At 41.2% G+C, this 17696-nt stretch overlaps 1 protein-coding gene across 1 annotated transcript in view; it reads left to right on the top strand.

The window, feature by feature from the left end:
* The window catches only part of GNA14 (G protein subunit alpha 14), a 228873-nt gene that overhangs the window by 75544 nt on the left and 135633 nt on the right, over positions 1-17696 (top strand). The window lies entirely within an intron of this gene.

Here is a 17696-nt window from a genome sequence, read left to right as displayed (position 1 = left end):
AATGTGGAGAAGAATAGAAATGAATCACCTAGCAAGGGGATTGGTGGCAAGGAAGGGGCATCACTGGAAAGTGTAGAAACATCACTGTTATAATAGCAGCAATTTCTGTCCAAGCACTTCACAATGGAACAAGTTAGGACTTGCCATTGACTTAAATAAATGAGTCAGCAGACCTAAAGGAAACATAAAATTGAGCCTATTTTTGCATCTTGGTGAGACTGTCATTGAAATGTCTATCTGGGGGGAAATGTAGCATCTAGTTGTAGAAAGTAACCTTAAATGGCTGAAGGAAGAACAATGGGTCTTTGAAAAGCCCGAGACCAGGGACTTGGCAGACATCAAGATTTCCTTTGAATTTGCAAAGTTAACATCACTTTATAAAACTGGAGAAACTAGATTTTGGGGAAATTAAAAGAATGTGCCTCAAGGTCATTGATCATGAAACCAGAACCAGTATCAGTGTGGACAGGCAGCTGGTCTCTGGTTCCAAATCTTTGTCTATTGTTGGGGAAGGGCAGGACTTGAGGCAACCCCTTCCCTATACACACTCGCCCTGCAGAGAGGTCTATTCCCAGTAGCCTGTGGGTATGGGAGAATAGTTGAGGTGTTTGTTGGCAATGTCTTCTCATCTGAAGACAGTTGTCAACTCCACCTGCTCTGCTCCTTCACATTCAGTTGTGCCCGGCCTTAGTGTGAAGACCTCTTATTTGTTCTCAGTGCCTGAGGACCAGTCACATACTCCAGTATTCCAACTTTATAGGCATGACATAGGGTGGGACTGATGCCCTAGATCTCCGAGATCCTGGGTAGAGACATCCTCATCCCATCTCGGGCAGCTCACTGCCAGCCTCCCAGGGCTGAATGGCCTGGAGAATAGGGCACAGGCAGTGGCCCAGCAGTTGCCCAGGCATCATAGCCAGTGTCACCCTATAGTCCTAGATAAGGGCCACAGCATTGTTTAGGTTCGCATGTCTGTGTTTTGGATGCCCATCAAGTGGAAGGCCTTATTGTTAATGAAGACTGGATCTCAGTATTCTAGGTGCACTTACAGTGTCTGCCCTTCTTACTCAGCTGGTTCATTCCCTTTTCTGGTAATGAATCCTCTTTGTATTTGAAGCCTACCTCTTCATAGGGACCAAATTTGTGCAGCAATGAGGTTTCAACCAACTACAATATGGGAAATATGAGGATAAGGTTTATAAGTTGGATAAATGTTGCAGGGACAGTCTGTAAACCGAGGCTATGAAAAGATTTGTGTGAAAATATTCTTTATCTTCATTCAATTGTTTAAATTTTATGAGTTTTAAGACATATGGTGCTCATCTATATCTCAAGGTTGTAGCAACCTGTGACTAAACATGTCCTTTTCTAGTTCCAGATTGTTATTTTTCACTATTGTATCTATTCCTATAGTTGACTCATATTGGAAGCACAATATCAAGCAAGTTCTAAACACGTTTTTCAAGCAATATAAAACTGTCATTGGCCCTAGATGTAATAAGAGTTTTCTAGAGTTATGTGAGAAACTGAAATCCCAGGGCCACTGATGCAGGGCAGGCCCAGTGATCCTCATAAAAGGCAAGCAAGACTTAATCTTTTTGTTTTTGTTTTGTTTGGGATGGCGTCTCACTCTGTCACCAGGCTGGAGTGCAGTGGCATGATCTCAGCTCACTGCAACCTCCGCCTCCCGGGTTCAAGCGATTCTACTGCCACTGCCTTCTGAATAGCTGGGGCTACAGGCATGTGCCACCACGCCCAGCTAATTTTGGTATTTTTTTAAGTAGAGATGAGGTTTCACCATGTTGGCTAGGATGGTCTCAATCTCTTGACCTCGTGATCTGCCCGCCTCAGCCTCCCAAGGTGCTGCGCCACCGCTCCTGGCCAAGATTTGTTGCCATGATCATTCAAGGTTTCACTCGACAACCCTTGACCTATTGTCTGTGGTTTCTGAAGATGAGTATCTTCATACTGCAGTAGTACTAACTCTTAAATGGTGAGAGAAGAGTATTTGATTTCTTTGTTCACTTCCATAAAAAAAGCATGACTACTGGGAGAACAAGTTTTGAGGTCATTTGATGGGAAGAGCAATTCCAAAGTACCTCCTGTGACTCCTTCTGTCATCCTGCTTCTCCATTCTACAGAGCCCTCATTGAAAGTGGTCAGTAAACAGGAAGGTTCTCAGAGTGTTTAATCTGCAGATGGGGAATATCAGAAGTTTAAGGAGGCTAAGCTAAAAGATTCTCCATGTGTTGATGGTAAACTGGCTCTTGAAAGCCTCTTTGGTGAATAGAAGTCATGTCTCACTGATGACAGTCCTAGAGGGAGGGCTGCCCCACCCTTGTAGGATGATCAGATGTGTTTGTTTTTGAAAGCATCTTGACCTGAATCCACTAAGACTTGAGTTTATGAGACCCACTTGTTAAATATCAATATAGATGGAGGATAAAGCAAGGTCTGAGAACTGAACTCTATTTTATTGTTATACTAACCAAATTGGTAAAGCTCTGAGCTTTCATTTAGGGGAACATAAGATTTATCTGGAATTCTTTCTTTGCAATGTACACTATTTAAGAAAATATAGGGCAGTAACTTACTCTCCTTTCCCGCAAAGCAGTAAATTCAGGTGTCCAAGCTCATTTAGCTTGGTTGTAAGTAAAATGAGTTCTTGAGTAATTTTAATTTAAGAGGAGAGACTTTTTTCCCCACTAACTCTTCAAACAGCCTGTGGATCTGCATATTAGCAAGCACCTCTGGTGTCTAGCCTAAAGCCTTTAAATTTGAATTGCTTGCAGAAAACAGGAGTATAACTGTTTCAAAGGGTGTTTCCGTGTGTTTTACTAGATTTCTGTGCATGCACATACTACTACCTCATGGAAAATGCTAGAGGTTAGCAAGGAAGAGGCATAATTTCTGAGCTATTTGCTGATAAGGTGGGGTTCAAATATTTGACATTTTCAGGTTAGCATATGAGGCTCATATTTTCATAATGTCTTATGTCATTTACCCTGGAAAATATTTGCTCTGTTTCTGAGAACAGTCATAAATTGGGAAAGGTGTATAGCATTCTTTTTTTTTTTTTTTAACCTTTTAACCCTTTGTTACCAAGGCATTGCTGGATGAATCATGGAACATAGAGCATCTTTGTAAAATTTGAGGAAATGAGCATAGATTTTCAGACCTAAAATAATAAATTACTGACTGGGCAACTTAATTGTGATAATGATGAAAAGAATGTGGAGGGAAAGGTGGGAAACATTAACCTCCTAGCCATATCTAATGATTAGAGTTCCCTGACACCATGTTAACCCATTTTTTATGAAGCTACACAAATGCATCAACTGAAACTCTTCAGTGGTAGTATTGTTACATAGCATAAAATGAAGATGTTACTCTTGAAATAGGCTTTTCCTCAAAAAAGCCACTCTATATTCTTAGAAAAATAAAACAATAAACATGCTTTCGAGTTTTAGATGGGATGTAAAAATTTAGATATTTTTAAAAATTAAAAATATTCAGTATTCAGTACACTATCATCAGCTAAAAATAAAAATATGTGGATTTGCCAAGAGCACAAGCCATAACTATCTTTATTTTTGCCCTATCTGATCACTAGACAAACAGGAAATTACCCTCTCTTTCAACATCTTTCTCTTCTCCTTGCCCCTCCCTCACCATATCCCTCAATCTCTCTCCCTTAACAAGCCATGATATTGAACTGAAAATCCACAGGAATGTCATTCTGTGATTGGCAGTAGATTTACGTCTGTCAATTTAAAAAATGCAACCGTAGAAGATTTTATATTTTAATATTTTAAACAGTAAGTGCTCACCATGGTTACTAATAAATTCATTGCAACAACATTTCAGCACCATGGATAGCACCAACGGTGCAGATTCTACCCCCTTCTCCCAAAACCCCATTTTGGTCATGCCACCTCTGGTCTGGTGAGGGGATTTAGGGATGGCTGTGTTGACACAAAATGGCAGTTCTTATAGTTGGCTTCTTGTTAAAACCACATGAAGAACTTTATCCCCAAGTCCAGCCCCCCACAACTCAATCAATTAAATCAGAATATCTGAGGTGGGTCTTAGGCACTCATACTTTTTAAAGTTTTTTAGACTTAAAACCAATAGAAAGTAGTAATTTCTAGGAGATGAGATGGATTTACATCTGAAATAGAACCTCTCAACCTTAACTGTTTTTAAGAATTACCCAGATTCTTAAAAAATAATAATAATAATAATTGTTTGGGCTTGTCTTTAGACATTATAACTCAATTGGCCTGAAATAGGAGACCGATATCAATAGTTTAAAAAAAAAATCTTCAAGCAATTTTTAATTTACAAGAGTTAATAAACATTTACTGTCAAGCAAGACCTGAAAGTAAATTTTTTTTCCTGTGAAAAGTTTAGGCAAATTTGATCTCTCAGAGCCTTTCATTCTAGAGGGAAGTAATGTGTAATGTCTAGTTTTCTTTTTCTTTCTTTCTTTTTTTTTGAGATGGAGTTTCACTCTTATTGCCCAGGCTGGAGTGCTATGGCACAATCTCAGCTCACTGCAACATCCGCCTTGCAGGTTCAAGCTATTCTCCTGCCTCAGCCTCCAAGTAGCTGGGATTACAGGTATGCACCACCATGCCTGGCTAATGTCCAGTTTTCATGACATTGGAGTTGAAGTTGAGAAACTTGTATTCTAGCCAGATATGAAGTCAAATGGGGCCATACCAGCTACCTGCCACTCCTTGTCTGGGCCAGAGCCCCAACTCTGGACACTGAGTAAGGATATGAAGCGTGAAACCATTATCTTGTGTCTCCAGCTATGCTTAGTGATTTCAAACTATCCTCCTCTAGAAAAGTTTTCTTGGCAACCTTATTTACTTCCCTCCTATAGGGTGGATATCTGGCTGATTTACTCTTCTATAGAAAGTTGGGTGTGAAGCAGCTAACAGTTAGTACTTGCCAAGTTTTCCCACCTCCCTTGCACTTATTTTAGAGTCATGTGACTCCGAGGAGAGAGTCTTATCTGGGACAAGGCACATAAGACTCCCCTGTTTTTCTTCTTTTGTTATAGCAATGTTGGAGGCTACATGTCACAGATAGCATAGCTGCAGCATGGAGGAAGGTGGCCTGCCTGCAAATAAACAAGAAAAATATTATATTAAGTATGTAGATTCCAGAGCTTGCCTGATGTGATGGCTACTGTTAATTATACCTAATGAGACTCTCAAAGATGAATAAATATTCCTGACAGTGTCAATTGATGAGAATCCTTGTTTCTACCCATTTTAAGTGGAAAAAAAGAAATGTATTTACATTAATCCTCATATCCCTACACATTTAAAATACAAGGAGAAGTAGTATATGTAATACATGAATTTCCAGTTGTAGAAATATTTTTTTCTTCCATTGGTCATCATTAGCTGTAAAGTACTGCCTGTTTTTAATCACATCACCTCTCCAGACCCATGGCACTCTGGGAAGGCAGGAAACACAAACCTTCATTGCATTTGAAATTACCAATCAAACAACTTTTTAATTTGGAAGTAAACCACTGAAAGTAATGATCTCTTTAGACTTTAGTTTGCCTTTTTCTTCAAACTTTAAATACCATCGAGGTGCAGCTTGATTGTCCTGTTGCTGAGACTGGTTTCAGTGTCATGCTCTTGCTTATATTCAGTGGCAGCTTGCCTGACTGTGTTTCCTGTAGGTCCTCTCTCGATCTCTCTCTTTTTTTTTTTTTTTTCAAGACAGAGTCTCACTCTGTCATATAGGCTGGAGTGCAGTGACGCAATCTCAGCTCACTGCAAGCTCTGCCTCCCAGGTTCATGCCATCCTCCTGCCTTAGCCTCCCGAGTAGCTGGGACTACAGGCACACACCGCCACACCCGGCTAATTTTTTGTATTTTTAGTAGAGATGGAGTTTCACCGTGTTCACCAGGATGATCTCAATCTCTTGACCTTGTGATCCGCCCGCCTCGGCCTCCCAAAGTCCTGGGATTACAGGTATGAGCCACCGCGCCCGGCCGGTCCTCTCCCTTTTTTGCTTAATTTTAATTTTAGAGACGGGCTTTTGCTATGTTGCCCAGGCTGGTCTTGAACTCATGGCACAAGTGATCCTTTCTCCTCAACCTCCCAAAGTACTGGAATTACAGGTACATGGCATGATACCCATATCTTTTTTTAAACATAAATTTTGTTGTGGATATTTGAGGTTTACAATGTGAGGTTATGGGATGTATAGAGATACATAGATACTTGTAGATACATATGAATAGTACAGTGGTTACTCTTTTTCTAAGCTCCTTATATGCTGCCTTCTCTCCTGACCCTCTTCTTCTCTAAGGTGGAGTTAGTCACATGCCAACACCAAAGTTTCCCCCAACCTCTGGTCTATTAACCACGGAGAAGCAGGCAGAAGTTATAAAAATAAAGGGTAGTGCTTAAGTGGTATGAAAGTCTAATTGCATTTGGCCACTGTCTTTGAACTTTGTGATGATTCTTGACCCATATCTAGCATCCTAGCCCATGGTTAGAGATTTTGGTGCAAGATTTCCCCTCAGTGTATTGCTCATCCCTTGCCTTCCCTCCTTCCACTATCACACCATCATGGAGCCTGCAGATGCCCTGGAGAAATTGAGCCAGCTTATCCCTTGAGCACAGATCAGTTGTATCCCAGTGGAAACTGAAATCTAGATGAATTTTTTTTTTTTTTTTTCTTGAGACGGAATCTCGCTCTGTTGCCCAGGCTGTAGTGCAGTGGTGCAGTCTTGGCTCACTGCAACCTCCGCCTCCCAGGTTCAAGTGATTATCCTGCCTCAGCTTCCTGAGTAGCTGGGATTACAGGTGCCTGCCACTGCGTCTGGCTAATTTTTGTATTTTTAGTAGAGACAGGGTTTCACTATGTTGGCCAGGCTGGTCTCAAACTCCTGACCTCAGGTGATCTGCCTGCCTCAGCCTCCCAAAGTGTTAGGATTACAGGCGTGAGCCACTGCACCCTACCTGAAACCTAAATCTTTACTTTTAATGCTCCCCTCTCCTGCAACCCAACATCTATCATGCAGAAAAATTAACAGATTATTCTCTGAAAGCATTCAAGGATTGATAAAAATAACTTTCAAGCAGAGTATTAAAGTGACCTATAATCTCATTTTAGCTGAGATAATATCACTAAGTATTTATTTAGCATTGACAGTGTATTGTTGGCTTATTATTCATAGTTTATTTCTGCAAATCCTAATCAGCTAGTTCTATAGACCTATGCTATCTACCTGTAATATTATCTCCATGAAGCCACAATGGAACATTTAGTAAATTATTGCTGTAACTCATTAAACTATAACCCCAAAGCATTCAGAGCATCCTAATTGGATCTGGCCTGACCTCATTTAAAAATGTACAGAGTCCCCAGGAGGCATACAGACACCAAGTTTTTGCAAGATTTTCAAGGCATGGGATGATGTTTAGGCTAATTATTGCTTAATATATTTAATTTCTTTGATAGACTTGATTACTTTGGCTAATTCAGACTAATTTATCTTATTTGTTGCTAGTTAATTTTAGTTTCTAATTGCAGATTGTGATTCTGACATAAATATTTTTAAAAACTGGATCACAGGTCACACATCAGTTTATTACACATTGAAACAAAGCTTCTCTTCTAAAATACCTTTTGGGGCCAATTTGGAATTTGTGTCTTTTTATGTATTCTATAAAACTATGATGGATATATGATATTTCCTTTCATCTTATGAAAGAAAGGAAAAAGAAATGTCTAAAGGTAGGACTGACCCACGAAAGAGGAAGAATGGAAGATTTGTCTGGATAACTTATCTGCATCATTATCCATAGTAGTCAAAGAGTGGAAACAACTCAAATGTCTATTATCTGATGAAAAAATAAACAACATACGGAATAGCCGTAATAGAATATTATTTGGCAATAAAAAAAATGAAGTACTGATGCATGCTACCAGATAAATAAATCTAAAAAAATTATGTGAATAAAGGAAGCCAATTATACACACACACAAAAACATATACGTTGCATGATTCCACATATGAAATGCCCAGAATAGGCAAATCTAAAGAGACAAAGTAGATTAGTGTTGCCTGGGCTGCAGCGGTGGGGACATGGAGTCGCTGCTAATGGGTACAAAGTTTCTTTCGGGGTTTCTTTCTTTAAAACATGATAAGATGTTCTAAAATGAGATTATGGTGATGACTGCACAACTCAGTAAATATACTAAAAGCCATTGAATTGTACACGTTAAATGGGTAAATTTATAGTATGTTGATTGTATTTCAATAAAGCTGTTAAAATTGGGGGAAATGCTGTTAGAATTAAGTAAATATATATATTTATTTGTTTACTTTAAAGATAAGCAACTTCCTCCAAGCAAACAATAATGACAAAAATCAATCCAAATGCAATTCTTGATCCTAAAATGTATGGACATTTCCCTCTCTGTGATTTTTGCATGGTGGCTCGTGCCTGTAATCCCAGCACTTTGGGAGGCCAAGGCAAGCAGATCACGAGGTCAGGAGTTCGAGACCAGCCTGACCAATATGGTGAAACCCCATCTCTACTAAAAATACAAAAATTGGCCAGACATGGTGCCACGTGCCTGTAATCCCCGCTACTTGGGAGGCTGAGGCAGGAGAATTGCTTGAAACTGGAAGGCAGACATTGCAGTGAGCCGAGATTGCGCCGCGGCATTCCTGCCTGGGTGAAGGAGCGAAACTCCGTCTTAAAAAAAAGAAAAACATATATCCCCCCTACCCTCCTCCAAGAGGAGATGGCACTCTTTTTCGCTTTAGGGGGCCAGACACAGCCCCCTAAAGTACTGAACCCAGGGGAGAAACCAAAGCCCCCAGATAGCCTGGGTCCTTCATTCCTTCCACCTTAATTCCTCCCTGGAGCAGCCCCTGTCGGCAGAACTCACTATACCGAGTGGTCTCCTGTGCAGTTGTCTCCTGCTGACCATTCTGTAAGCTCCTGGGGAGCAGGAGCTGTGTCCTTGTTGTTCACAGCCATTTCACAGTTCCCAACACATAGTATGTGCTCAGGAAACTTGTTGGGCAGGACAGTTTCTGGTCCCTCCAGCACTGGAGAGGAGTAGCTGCAGCACATCCAGCAGTAGGTATTTTCCTTCTTGAGTGCCCAAGTTCGGCCAAATGCCAATGATCTCTGCCTATGCTGCTGTGCTAATGGGACTGTATCCCCCTGGCCCATTTGCTAGTTACCACGTCACCATCAGGATCAAGGGAAGAGCATGCTTGAAACATATATTAATAGCAATAGTAAGTTCAACCTACCTTCTATGGGGAGGGAATCTTTTTTTCCCCAACCCCATGGAAAAAAAAGGCAAAAGAGATTCATGGGGCTGGAGATTCAGTTTAAAATGCATCTGGGGTGGTGGAGCCTTTTAACAGAGTAAGAGAAGGCACATATGGGACTTGGGTTTCTCGTCAAAGCTGGGATAAATAGAAGGCTCTTTCTGCCTGGGCATTGAAAAATGTGTCTTATTTGGAGATCCACCTGAAAGTATTGAGTAGCAGAGACTCCTGCTGATCTCAGAAGTGGCATCGCAGTCTTTTTCCAAATTGCATCCCCCTAGGGGTTTCTGAAGTGCACCTTTGCTGTTTCAATTATATCTTTGCTCCCTCCACAAGACCAGCTAAAGGGGATTTGCTGAAGGCAGCCCCATCTCCTCTGCAGCCTGCTCCTCAGTCTGTGGCCCATGAGCAGGACAAACCCAGGGAGCTCCCCGCCTGTAAATGCTGAGAGATTTCGCCATCCCTGCCCCACCTCTTGCACCTAGGAAAGCCCAGTCAGCCTTTCCTCCTCAGGTTAACTGTTGTGAAGGGCTCTGCCCTCCCCACCAGCAGATTCCATGCCACAGATTTGCCAGATCCGAATTTGCATTTCTGAATCAAACTTTGGATTTAACTTGTATATATTTTTACCTGGGTAACTTTTTTAATAGTTAACAACTTAACTTCCTTCCTTCCTTCTTTCCTTTCCTTCTGTTCCTTCCCTCCCTCCCTCCCTCCCTCCCTTCCTCCCTCCCTGTTTCTCTCACTCTCTCTCTTTCTCTCTCTCTCTCTCTCTCTCTCTTTCTATGGGGTCTCGCTCTGTCACCCAGGCTGGAGTGCAGTGGCATGATCCCTGCTCACTGCAACCTCTGCCGCCTGGGTTCAAGTGATTCTCGTGCCTCAGCCTCCCGAGTGGCTGGGATTACAGGCGTGTGCCACCACCCCTGGCTAATTTTGTATTTTTAGTAGAGTGAGATTCTACATTCCCACTGGAAATATCTGAGCCCCCACATTTTTAGTTTCACCATGTTGGCCAGGCTGGTCTTTGAATTCCTGACCTCAAGTGATCCACCCACCTCGGCCTGCCAAAGTGCTGGGATTACAGGTATGAGCCACTGCGCCTGGCCAGTTAACATTCTTTAAGCAGTATTTGAGCTATGCTAGGTGAGCCAGGACCTGCTCTGGGAGCTGCAGGTAAAGTGATAAACAAGAAAGACCACTCTGTCTCAGGGAGCTTACCGCCCAACCCACCTCCTTCTTTCTAATTTTCCTCCCTCCTCTTCCTCCCTACCTCTATAGAACAAATTATTTAGAATCTTTTAGGCCAAAAATAGGCAAGTCAATAAATATCATTTTAGAGCAAGATATTTTGAGAGCAATAAATATCATTTTAGAGCAATAAATATCATTTAGAGCAAGAACATTATCACAAACTTTTGCTGGCCATAATGGAATACTTGTTTCTTTGTTTTTGAGATGGAGTGTCACTCTGTCACCCAGGCTGGAGTACAGTGGTGCAATCTTGGCTCACTGAAACCTCTGCCTCCTGGGTTCAAGCGATTCTCCTGTCTTAGCCTCCCAAGTAGTTGGTACTATAGGCGTTCACCACCATGGCCGGCTAATTTTTGAATTTTTAGTGGAGATTGGCCAGGCTGGTCTCGAACTCCTGACCTCAGGTGATCCACCCGCCTCGGCCTCCCAAAGTGCTGGGATTACAGGTGTGAACCAACCACGCCCGGCCGGAATAATTTTAATCTGGAAAACTGCCCCCCAAACATGTTTTTTAAAACTCGTGGGAGAAAATGGTGACTAGTTAGAATTAACTGTAATTATTTGTAGCTCTCATCTCATTTTGCCTGCTAGAATGCATACTGAGAATGAATTCAGGATTCAGATTCACTCCAGGATGATTGTTAAAGTTAGTTCTTTATTGGAAGTTCACAGCAGAGGAGGCTAATAAGGGTTGGAATTTACCTAAAGAGCTTATGGCTGTAGAGTATCTTACATTGATATGTCATTAAAAATCCCTGGAATGGCCGGGTGCAGTGGCTCATGCCTGTAATCCCAGCACTCTGGGAGGCCGAGATGGGCGGATCATGAGGTCAGGAGATTGAGACCATCCTGGCTAACACAGTGAAACCCTCTCTCTACTAAAAAATACAAAAAAATTAGCCGGGCGTGGTTGTGGGCGCCTGTAGTCCCAGCTATTTAGGAGGCTGAGGCAGGAGAATGGCGTGAACCCAGGAAGCAGAGCTTGCAGTGAGCCGAGGTCGCGCCACTGTACTCCAGCCTAAAAAAACAAAACAAAACAACCCTGCAACATGAATCATGTTAGCAAAAATTTGCATTTTTGTAAACATGGAAATTGAAAATTGGAGAAGGTCGATAATCTTGCTTCCTAAAGACTAGGTAAAATGTAAACATATGGGAGCAATACATTTTACATGAAGTGTACCTCCACATTTGCATAACAGACTTAGATTTACAATGTATTTGTACTTGCTGATTTGTTTGGCAGGATCATCTCTAAATAATAAATATGTAGTATGTTTGAGAACAGACGCTGGGCCCAGGCACATGACTTGTATTATCAGTTACTACACATGAAGGTTATTCCAAGGGCAATATTTTTGGGAAAATAGAGCTTTAGGGCCCTGGGTATATGGCAAATACAAATAATAAATCTTATTTTTAATTAGCGTAGCATTTGAGATTGTTGAAGTTCACTCTCCCAAGATTCAAATTTTGGCCACAGTTGCAAAGCAGAGAGATATACTAGTCAGTTAGTTATAAATGAATAATGCCAGGACCCAAAGTGAGTTGTGTTTTGGGATCATGAAAGACATTTCATAAAAGGGTGAGGGTAGATTAAAACTTCCAAATGTTACTTAAAACTCCAGGACTTAGAGTTGTATTGTCATTCCTGCTGGTGGTTGTAGGAACTTATAATATTTAGTGGACATTTTGAAACCTTTCAAACTTTTCCAGCTAGGTTTATTTACTTTTTCTTTAAAGATTAATTTGAATATTCTCTTGTCCTGATGGGAGGTGACACTGGCATATCCACTCTGAAGGGCAGTTTGGTGTTGTGTATGAACATTTCAAAAGCACAGACAATTCCATGACTTAAGATCTACCTTTAAGAAGCACTCCTGGCTGGGCACAGTGGCTCACGCCTATAATCCCAGCACTTTGGGAGGCTGAGGCAGGCAGATCACTTGAGGCCAGGGGTTCGAGACCAGCATGACCAACATGGCGAGACCCTGTCTCTACTAAAAATACAAAAATTAGCCAGGCATGGTGGCACACGCCTGTAATCCCAGCTACTCAGGAGGCTGAAGCTTAAGAATCGCTTGAACCTGGGAGGCAGAGGTTGCAGTGAGCCGAGATTGCACCACCACACTCCAGCCTGGGCGACAGAGAGACGCTGTCCAAAAAAAAAGAAATACTCTCACACATGGACAAGGATTTACACTTAACTGGATTTCTCAACCTCAACCTCAGCACTGGTGATATTTGGGGCCAGCCAGTTCCTTGCTTTGGGAGACTGTCCTGTGCATTGCCAGATGTTTAGCAGCAACCCTGGCCTCTGCTCAGTAAGTGCCAGTTACCCTCTAAGTTGTGGCCAGAGTGTTTCTTTGCCAGATAGCATCCCATAGAGAACAACTGATGTATCGTAATGTCCACTGTGGCACTTATTTTCTTGTGATTTCAGATGAACTGTAAGAAGCCTAAATGCCCATTATTTGGTGCAGACTCATTCAATAGAAATACAGTGTTAGCCACATCAGTAATTTCATATTTTCAAATCGTTGCATTTCAAAAGTAAAAAGTGCTGGGCGTGGTGGCTCATGCCTCTAGTCCCAGCACTTGGAGAGGCCAAGGCAGGAGGATCACTCGAGGTGGGGAGTTTGAGACCAGCCTGGCCAACATGGTGAAATCCCATCTCTTATAAAAATGCGAAAATTAGCCGGGCATGGTGGCGGATGCCTGTAATTCCAGCTACTTGGGAGACTGAGGCACAAGAATCACTTGAACCCAGGAGACAGTGGTTGTAGTGAGCCGAGATTGTGCCGCTACACTGTAGCCTGGGCAGCAGAGTGAGACTCTGTCTCAAAAATAAAATTTTAAAAAAAGTAAAAAGAAACAGGTGAAATTGATTTAGATATTATATTTTATTTGATCCAATATATGAAACATATTATTGCTTCAACATGTAATCAATATAAAACATTATTAATGAGTCATTTTACATTCTTTTCCTCCTACTATTAAGTTTTCAAAGTCTGGTCTGTATTTTACACTCGAGCTCATCTCAATTCATACCAGTCTCATTCAAATACTCAATAACCACGTTTAGCTGGTGGCTAGTATACTGAACAGCAAAGATTTACAGGAATGGCATTTTAAAAGAAATACTTTCATTTAGAAGAAATACTTTCAAGTACTACATGGTATGCAAATGCCATATAGTAGTTGAAAGTAATAAAACAGAGAACTATGACATGGAAAGCACTCAAAGGCATACTGTTAGGTGAAAACAGCAGCAGAACAATATGCATAGTAGGAAACATGTTAAAAGTATTTTGAAAAATGGAATATATTTGTATTTTCATATATGTGTATATTCACCAGTATATCTGTGAGTATGTATGTATGTAAATGAACAGAATGAGTCCTGGAAGAATGTCCCTGGATTGGAAGCAGGGCAGGTGGCCAAAGAAGGATTTAATTGTAATATCTTAACTTATTTTTTTTTAAAGACAGATTCTTGCTTCGTCATCCAGGCTGGAGTGCAGTGGCACAATCTTGGCTCACTGCAATCTCCGCCTCTTAGGTTCAAGTGGTTCTCGTGCCTCAGCCTCCCAAGTAGCTGGGATTACAGGCACATACCGCCATGCCCAGCTAATATTTGTATTTTTAGTAGAGACAGGGTTTTGTCATGTTGGCCAGGCTGGTCTTCAACTCCTGACCTCAAGTGATCTGCCCTCCTTCACCTCCCAAAGGGAGTACTGGGACTCCAGGCATGAGCCAACATGCCCAGCCATATTTTAACTTTTTAAATAAGAAGAAATGTATTCATATATAACTTGTATAATAAATGCTTTAAAAGAGTGAGCTCATTAGACCTACCCATCCTGGTAGTCTCTGGGTGTCAATGGTTCTCATCCTGGGCAGTGCCTCAGAACCACCAGGGAAGCTTTTTTAAAGTATGCAGCCTGACTCTGCACTCCAGCCCAGGCGACAGAGAGATCCCCTGTCTCTTAAAATTTTTTTTTTCTTTAAAAAAATTGTGCTGCCTGGACTTTTCTCCAGACCAATTGAATCAAAATCTCTGGAGACTTCCATCTTAAGCTCTTCAGAGGATTCAAAAGAGTGGCCAGGATTGAGAACCACACATGTGGAGAAAGGAATAGACTGTGTCCTTCAAACAATTACCAGTGGACTTACACAGAGAATTTGATAAAGATCCGATGGAAGGTCCTTTGAGGCATTTTGTCTGGTGAGAGTTTTCTTTTGTTGACTAAGGGAAGATCCATATATTAAAGTTATAATAGATCAAATGAGCTGAGGGATGGAGTTGACATCTTTTTGCAAAAATGGTGGTACCAGACAAGACTTCCTAAATTCATCGCCATCCAACTTTATACAAGTTTAGTCAAGAGAGCTGTAAAAGTATTGCTGGTCTTCTGGATAAACTCTAACAAACAGGTAATGCCTCAAGACCCCAAATTGCACTCCATAGAAAGTTGTCTAATAGGAAGTCCACGAAAGGATTCTAGACTTAAAAAGTTATTCACTTAGATTGTTGGGATCATCGTTACCATTTGAAAGCATGAGATTAACTGTCCTTGGTATTTAGAAAGCAACACTTCAATTGAACTGAAAGGAAACAAAATCTTGTTTAAAAAAAAAGAAAAGCCCAGTTTCTCCTATTGCTGTGTTCTGCTTGAATTCATGGCAATTACAGTGTTAGTGCCATCTGAGGTGAAGCCAGCGTAATTTTATTTTACACGATAAGCCCCATGAAGAATCAGGACTGTTTTATACTTGTTCTAAGGTCAATATTGGTTCGGAATGCAGTTCTCTTACATTTCTCCATCATTGACCTCTGTACTTAAAAATGAAACAAATCAGTGTTTGGCAAGACTTACAGCCATTATCTGTCTTTTCCTAAGCTTTGAAAATAACCAGAAATTGCCTGATTCCGTGAATGCTTCATTCATTTGTCCTGGAGTTTAAAGACCCACTCTCTTGTCACCATGGAAACAGATTCAGATCTTAAGGCAAAAGATTCAGTACCTCCCTCCTAATGATAATATACAGCATGAGCTCTGAAGAGAAAAATGGATCTGCCTTAGGCTTCATTGTTGAGCCTATGGTGTTCCCTGGCTCGATGAATCTCTTTCTCATTTGGTTTTAGCTCCTGGGTTTACATTTGCTGTGCAGCAGTGCATGCTGAGGGGTTTTGAGCCTTTAATCCCCTGCCACTGAATTACTGCATTTGTGTGAACAATACAAATGCCAGATTGGTTTCATACAGACTCTAAAGTTGCTGGAAATTTAATAACAGGTACCTGTGTTTGCTCCCACAAATTGATAAATCTGGTATTGGGATTTAATGCTGGCTGGGGCTGGAATAAACTAATGAAGACCTATAGGAGGCCCCATGATCTGAAGATGATCTATTCAGGGAAAAGGCCACTTACAGTGAGTTGGCTTAGAATGGGACCCAGCATTTCATAGTAAATACTAGGGATTAGGGTAGAGGATGACTTAATGGGAATTTCATTTTGAAAAATAAAATTCTAAACATAAAGTTGTTTGATCTTACATGTTCAAACTTTTAGGTTATAATATCAAGAAGGTTGAAAATATAGGCTAAATCTAAGTATGAAACAAGTGTTAATTTTTTTTTTTTTTTTTGAAGACGGAGTCTCACTCTGTTGCCCAGGCTGGAGTGCAGTGGCTGGATCTCAGCTCACTGCAAGCTCCACCTCCCGGGTTTACGCCATCCTCCTGCCTCAGCCTCCCTAGTAGCTGGGACTACAGGCGCCCGCCACCTCGCCTGGCTAGTTGTTTTGTATTTTTTAGTAGAGACGGGGTTTCACCGTGTTAGCCAGGATGGTCTTGATCTCCTGACCTCGTGATCCGCCCGTCTCGGCCTCCCAAAGTGCTAGGATTACAGGCTTGAGCCACCATGCCCGGCCAAGTATTGATTTTTTTGTTGTAAATTTTCCAGCAAAATTCAGTAACTAATAGGTGCTTTCCAGCCTATGGGACTTTTACCACATATGAATAGACCCTTTTTCAATCATTGAAACCACTTCCTCTTCACCACATAGATTAGTGAGTCAGCCTCCCTTTTTCATGTTACTTCCTACTTCCTAGAATAAATCCCCTACTCTAACTTGGTGGCTCTCCTTTATGTTCCTTCCCTGCCCCAAACGTGATCATTTTTTTTGGGTTCTGTCCCTCTAAGTGTTCTCCAAATACCCTCCTTGCTCTCAATCCTCATTCCTCATCTACGTTAGCTGTTCCATCCCTGTTAAGGTGATGCAGACTCTACTCTTTCTTTCTCCCCAGACTTTCCATAGCACTGATCTGTTCTGCTCAAACATGGTCATACACTACTTCCTAACTTTATTTAGATCACAGATCATTATATGCCTTGCTGACTCATATGATTTCCGTGAGAGAAGGGCTGGTGTATCTTCAGGCCTCTAGTATAAAGGCATTCATGCTACTCATCTGAGTATCCCATTGCTGAGTTGTGTGAAAGTGATTCCTGAGTTTTCTTAATCTCTATTGTGAACCTATGATGTTCCCTTCAGGCTTTGACATTTCAAAGAAAGTCAGTGGCAGATTGTTTGGGCTTTATCCCCAAAAAGAGAGAAAGCGAAGTGAAGGAAAGAGGAGAGATTTCCTAAGACTGTTTTTAATACCTGATTTGACTGGTAGAAATTAGATGGCCAGGAAAAGAGGAAACAGAATTTTTGTGTGTTGATGTAGTAATTAGTCAGCTGAAGGAAAATGTCATCAATTTCTAGCTTCCTAGGTTTTGCACTAACATAACAAAATTTACCCTCTTAGCCATTTTTAAGTGTAGAATTCAGTGGCATCAAGTGCATTTATAGTGTTGTGCAACCATCACTACTGTCCATTTCCAAAACTTTTTTTGTCATTCCAAGGAGCAACTCATTAAATCCATTAAATAAGAATTCTCCATTCCCCTCATATAATATTTGCCCTTTTGCATCTGACTTATTTCATTTAGCAAATATTTTCAAGCTTCATCCATACTGTAGCATCTGTGAGAATTTCCTTCCTTTTTAAGGCTGGATAAAATTCTGTTGTATGTATATACCACATTGTGCTTAT

Source organism: Piliocolobus tephrosceles, chromosome 14 (assembly GCF_002776525.5).
Source record: "Piliocolobus tephrosceles isolate RC106 chromosome 14, ASM277652v3, whole genome shotgun sequence".
Taxonomy (NCBI): Eukaryota; Metazoa; Chordata; class Mammalia; order Primates; family Cercopithecidae; genus Piliocolobus; species Piliocolobus tephrosceles.
The sequence above is the reverse complement of the archived record's forward strand: the minus strand, read 5'-3'. Positions and strand labels throughout refer to the sequence as shown.